Consider the following 6,896-nt stretch of genomic DNA (forward strand, 5'->3'; position numbering starts at 1 on the left):
TATGGGGCACAGCCTTAGGTAATCACCAGTGCAGCACAGCCCATGTCACTGCTCTGTTGCTCAGTGTGGGAGAGAGCTTGCAGAGGGGACAATTCCACGGCCTGGCCTCTGGAGTTTTGCCCAGGAGGAAGCTGTCTCCCCATTCACACTTCACTTTCTCCCCATATGCCACGGGTGCCCTTCCAACTGTTTTCCTGGTGCTGAATCCCAGAGGAGGTGAGTCTGCATGAGTCCTAAGAGTCCTTTGCAGGCCCTTTAAGAGGATGCAATTTCTTCTGCCACCCCAAGCCTCACTGGTTTTTATAGCCATAAGTTATGGGGACTTAATCTTCCTTCCTGGCCATAGGACCCTGGGCTGGGTGGTCTGGACTGGGGTTGGAATCCCTCACTCCCAAGGTATCCCTCCCATTTTTCATCCACCACATGGCGATGTGGGATCGATCGCCCATTCCCATATCCACCCCTCCTATCCATCTGGATGAATGTGACTTCTTTAAATGCTTGATCGTTGGACTTGCACACAGTGCAAATTTTCTGACTATTCTGGGTGATATTTGTTCTGTAGTGTGGCTGTGTTTTTTGCCAGTTGTGCACAGAGGCGAGTAATGTTTACCTACACATCATCTTACCAGAGAGGTGATAAATTCTTAAATTTAGAAATTTACTTAATATCATTATAGCTATTAAAATTTTTCTGAAAAAACTTACTTATAAAATTTAATACTTAAGTGATCTCCTGCTGCTTACAAATGAAGGACTGTCATGAATACAATCCACTGAAGAGTGTGTAAGTACAATAAAAGGAAAGTAGAAAACACATTCATAAATTACATCATTTAGACTAAGGATAGAAAATACAGGTCATTCAGGTCAACAATTCCTTCAGGCCACAGCAGACATCACACATGGCATTCTTCCCAGTAGAACAAGGGAGCAATCTCAAAATCCTTTTAAAACAGTACCATTCAGCCTCCAACCAACTAGAGCCGGCATTAGAGCAAAGCAACACTCCAGTTAATGTTTATTATATGAAAACATACTTGATTTCTCTAGTTCAGCACCTAATGGGCTAAGTAACAGGATTAAGTAAAATTAACTATTACATACGGCAATGAAAATACTGTAGTAATTTCTATGAAATATATATTTCTTCATGACAAAGTATTATGGCTATTCAACTAGTATGACCGGGAACAGTCTGATGCATAGTCCAGTAGGAAAGGAAGCCAGAGGCTATCTGAAGACTATTCAAACTATCTAAAAGATCAGTTATCAGCTTAGGCCATTTTAGTGCAATACAGAGTTCTAGGCATCTCCAAATAAAAAGTCATTGAGCCATGGTATCTACTGTACTAGATAAATTTTAGAGTGGTTGCTGGCCCACACTGAAGAAAGCACCTTGCTTTCTTCACCCTAATCTCCACAACCATCAACCCAAAGCATTTAGCACATTAGTCCATCCTTCTAAATTCAGCTAATTGTACTAGGACAGGAACACTTGGCTTTAAAGCAGTCAACCAATAGGAATGACATCAACTTTTGTGGCCTTTCAAAACTAAGCCAATCAAATTCCCTCAAAAATTTCAACCAGAGACAAAAAACAAATTTGCAAATGAACTGAATACTGAAGCTAGAAAAGACTGTAAACTAGTTAGGGCCAGCAATTTGGGACCCTATATAAAATGAAAACAACAACAACAAAAACAAACAAGCAAAGCCTGCTGAAAGGAGGAAAGAAAGATGAGGGGACCTGAGTCCCTGTTTTTAGTTCCCCATTCTTGTTCTGTGAGGCTCAGGTATGCTCTGATCCATGAGTATGGATGTCCTCAAAACTCCCTGTAGTTATCTGTGAAAAAAAAGAAAAAAAGAAAAAGTCCCCTCATTTACTTAAGTTATTTAAGGAACCCAATTAAAATTATTACTTAAGAGACTGTGCCCTTTGAATAATAGTCCTTGTGAGCCCATTGTGAGATAGTACTTATCATGTAAGCTGTACAACTTGAATCACAATCGTTAAAATCAGCCAATTCCTGATTTTAACTAGAAGTCAAGGAACCTTACTGATTGAATCGACTGCATCAAAGATAGCAACACTCAGTCTGTAATATAATTTTAGCAACAAAGGTACCTCTAACAACCATCTTTTTGAATAAAAGGCAAGGTATCAGTAATTCTATAAAATAGATAGATATTCAAGTTAAACTTTTTTAATCTTTAAGCTCTGAAAGGAATAAATGAAAAAAAAATCTCTGGACTGGACTTAAAACACAGGAATTAGCTAAAATGGTTAGCTATTGATACACAAAGTGGACCCAGCCCACATGTATGAGAGGTCTTTGGTAACCTCATGTCCTGCAAACAAAATCTTATTTTGTTTTGCTCATAGAATATTTTTAATGTGAATGAGTTGGCAATCAAGACATTTAATATTTTAAAAAATTAGTATTTTAGCTTCTCTTGAAAATCTAGAAAATCTGGAAACAGTCTACTTAAGCCAAAATCCTCCTCTCACTCATCATTACTTTGCTCTTCTTCTCTCACTGCTCCTATCTTCAATAAGATATAAATATCAATCCCTGCTTTATTGATATAGACCTTCCAATTCATAAACTTGCACAGTCAACTTATAAGTGGCATGGTTAAGAAAAATTCTGATATCAGCAACATGGTACACCTAGGGAAAAGACCAATGATTTGGTCCTTTGTCCTGCACCCAAGTTCACCAGTGCAGACTTAACTCTACTGGGAAGACAAGCTTTTCCCTGTAATATGACCTCTCTAGGAACCAATCCAATCTATCAGATAAGAGAAGGGGATCAGATTCCCAGTTCTATTCTATCAGGATGCTCCTATGCCTCTAAATAAATTTCTGGACGCCTGATAACAGATAATTAGAAGAAAGTTCCGCCACTTCTACTTGCCAATAGTGTCTGAAACCCAGATCTTACTCAGAAAAAGAATTTTTTTGAGGAATGTTTGAATTTAGGCAATTTGCACATTTATCGGTAACACTGAATATCTTTTTCATAATGTACCTAATAATAAAAGTTATATTTTTACAACTGTTGTTTGTCAAGCTGCCAAATAATGAAGAGAAAGCTACAGTAAAAATATATTTAACAACCAAACTGGAAAAGGCACTAAGTTTAGCATGTTAGAAAGGAAGTTTATAAGAATACTGAATGTTTAATTTCTCTCCAGAAAAATACACTAACAAGAATTAAGACATCTCTATAAAAGAATCAATCATAATAAACATAAGAAAAAAGAACAAACTTTTTACTATCAGTAGGTACATTTATCAAACCACCAGAGCACAAATCCATCTTGATGTTATAGTCTTGTCCACCATTTGTTGCCTAGGTTTCAAATCCAAATAAGCATGGGTAGTTGCTATAGTGACAATATGCCACTTTGGAACAAGGAGCTTAGTAATACTGAGTGCTTATGTGCTTCGTAATGTCAGTACTTCCTCCCACACTTTGAGTCATAGCTCAGACATCGTAACTTCACAAAATGTGATTTGATTCTATCCTTTAGAGGTCAATTTTGTTACTTTATCAAAAATAGTTTATACTGCATCAAGTATCAAAAATAGTATAAATGTCTAACTCACCTACCATGCTAATATACAAACTCAATAAATATTTAATTAATATTAAAGGTGTTGGCTTAAAAAAATAAGTTGTATGACATCATTGGGATTTACTGTTTTATTATTGTAATTGGACAAGACCCTATCTCATTAATTCATGTCCTAGCTCATTGTCATTAATAGTATCTCTACCATCCCTCAATTAAAAGTGAAAGTTAAAATTAAAAAACATTAAGAAGCTGAATTTTATCTTATAGCAGACATATTATTTCCCTTAAGAACTATTCCTAATAATTAAAAACTAATTATTAATGATATCCAAAGAGAAGGTGATTTGTTGCTAGTAAAAGGCAAACATTATGAAAAAGATATCAGTCTCAAATCAATCAACTATTTCCAGACCATCAAGAAGTCAGAGACTAGAAACCCTTATACAGGGTGTGGTAAAAGTAGGCTTATAGTTGTTCATATGAAAAATAATATAATAAATAATAAATAATAATCTAAGAATAAACTGTGTACTTGCAACTGTAAACCTACTTTTGCCACACCGTGCATATTGCTTATGGGAATGGAAAATAGTGTGGCAGTTAATCAAAAAGTTAAGCATAGAACCACCATACGACCTGTCTCTTTCACTCCTAGGTATGTCCCCAAGAGAAATGAAAACATATGTCTACAAAAAGACTTGTACATTAAAGTTCATCAGCATGTTATTCATAATAGCTGTAACTGGTAAACTATATGTCCATCAACTGGTGAATGGATAGACCAAAAAAAAAAAAAAAAAAGAAAAAGAAAAATCCATATAATGGAATACTATTCAGCAAGAAAAAAGGAATGGATTACTGGCACATGCTACATCATGGATGAACCTCAAGAACATTAAGTCGAAACAAGAGATAATATGATGTATAATTCTATTTATATAAGATGATCATAAAAGGCAAATTTATAGATAGAAAGTGTATTAGTAGTTGCATGGGAGTAAAAGTAGGAATTAGCTGTAAATGGACATGTAGAATGTTATTAAAGGAATGAAAATGTTCTAAAATTGACTGAGAGTGATGGTCGCACCATTTTGTAAAATTACTAAAAAGTAATTCAAGTTGAATACTTGAAATGGGTGAATTTTATGATATGCAATATGTATCATAAAATCGTTTGGGTTTTTTTCTTTAAAGTCAGAGAACATCAGAGCTGCCAAAACTCTCTATTTGTATAGATGAAATAAGTGAGGCCCCAAAAGATTAAGCAACTTGGTTAAAGGACACCAGCTAAATCATTGCAAAAGCAAAAAAGAAAAAAGATCAAAATCCAGCCTCTTCCTCCCATCAGTCCAATATTACACCTACTAAAAAATGCTCAAAGAATTTTTAAAATTATAATTATGATACAGAATTCTTTGAGAGGTTTTGCAGGAGCATCAACATTTGAAAAAAAGAATGACTGAAACATACCCAAAATCCCTGAGTACATATGATAGTCAAAAATAAAAATAAAAGCTAGAAAACCTGTCACTCTTTGAAGCAATGTTACTTTCAAAATTAGTAAGAAAAACAGGATTAAACACTTTTTTCTGTCTTTCCAACAGTAACTGTATTTGAGGGTAACTAAATGTTGCCAGTTTATGAAATAAAGCTTCTACTCTACAGAATACAAACTGTTAAATATAGATGGAATGAAAAAATTAGAAATTATCATTTTGAAACTTCTAATAAATTATGATTCAGACAAGAATTATCAATTATTGTTAAGTCCATTAAGTGAATGAATAATAGAGGCTGGACAGTTGTAGGAAACCAAAATAGCACCTCAGACTACTTTGCCTTAAGGAGGAAAAAAAAACCAAAAACACAGAACGTTACATGAGGGAGATCAAGATGTCACAAATCTAGCCAAGCGTTTAGCATTACATCCAGGTTTATTAGAAATGCAAGGTCTAGAGGAGTAAGCTAAACACCAAGAGAAAGTAGTCATTTACAGAAGGTGAGATACATTCTACAGAAAAATAAGCGCGGCCTCTTTAGCTAATCAGAGAAAGAAAAGACTGGTGGGAGGTGGGTACTATTTTAGATTTTAAAAGTCTTGAAATACATAACCAAAACAAGTATGGTCCTTAACTGGATCCTAGATTGGAAAAAACAACTGGACAAAGGACATCTGGGAAATAACTGGATAAATTTAAAGATGGGAATATTCGATAGCATTAAGAAGTTATTTTAAATGTGATATTTTTGTTATAATCTGCTTTTATAGATAGGCATACTAAAGTAGATAGAAGTGGCAGATTTAGATGTCCATGGCTCACTGCAAAATACACCAATGAGTTTAAGATATAAAAAAATTAAAATGCGAATCTTAACTTACTAATGCAGTTGTTCCCATAAACGCTCATTAATTTATGCATAAGATATAATTACATAAAAAGAACGCTGGCAGACAGGTTCAGAGAAGTGACCTACCATGAATTTAGCTTTTTTTTAGAAACAGATACTGAGCTGAAGAGAATTCAGAGGTAATAAATCAGTATTATTGGCAACGTGGTACGGACAAGGTACCAAAAAGCATCAAAGTAGCATGAACAGAGAGCTTAGCCCACAAAGAACAAAGATTATCTAATAGAACAGCTTCTTGGGGTTTATCACAAGAGAAGAAGCCTGTTTCAAGATCATAGGGCTTTTTGAAGCGGCAGCCTCACTAAAGCAATCCTCAATTATTACATAAAGTCCTATTCCTTTCTGACTTCACCGCCCATTATAACCAGTTAATACTCAGATTGTGATGAAGTTAAGGGACACTCTCTAGAACACCCTTCTCTCAAAGAAAACTTTTACTATAACCACCAGCTTCATTTCAACTAGGGCCCTATAAATCTCAGAACTGGGAAGAGAGTCTCCGTCGAATCCTAGAAAACAGGCTAATATTCAACCAGCCTATCTCATTAGCCTTATTCCCCTCTCCCTCTAAACCCAAAGGGTGGCGCTGTCCTCACTTCTACCCTACACAACCAGGGGTGCGCGAAGGTCTATTCAGCCGGTCCGACCCAGGGGGAAGGTCCACGTGCGCCTTCGGACGCGCTTCTCCTCTCCCGACACAGCCTGTCCGGGTTCGCACACGAGTGCGCCCCATCCCTCTTCTTCGGGGGGCTCTCAGAAACTCCTAAAAATGCTCTGGGCAGGTGGGGCGGCTGAGAAAGACCCTGCACGCTAATACTTCAGCTCTGAACCTTCGGCCCTGCAACTGAGAAACGAACAATGAGGGAAGCGTCACGACCCCCTCGCACTAACCCGAGTTCTGC

The sequence above is a fragment of the Furipterus horrens genome, unplaced genomic scaffold (assembly GCF_987537825.1).
Source record: "Furipterus horrens unplaced genomic scaffold, mFurHor1.1.pri manual_scaffold_3, whole genome shotgun sequence".
NCBI lineage: Eukaryota > Metazoa > Chordata > Mammalia > Chiroptera > Furipteridae > Furipterus > Furipterus horrens.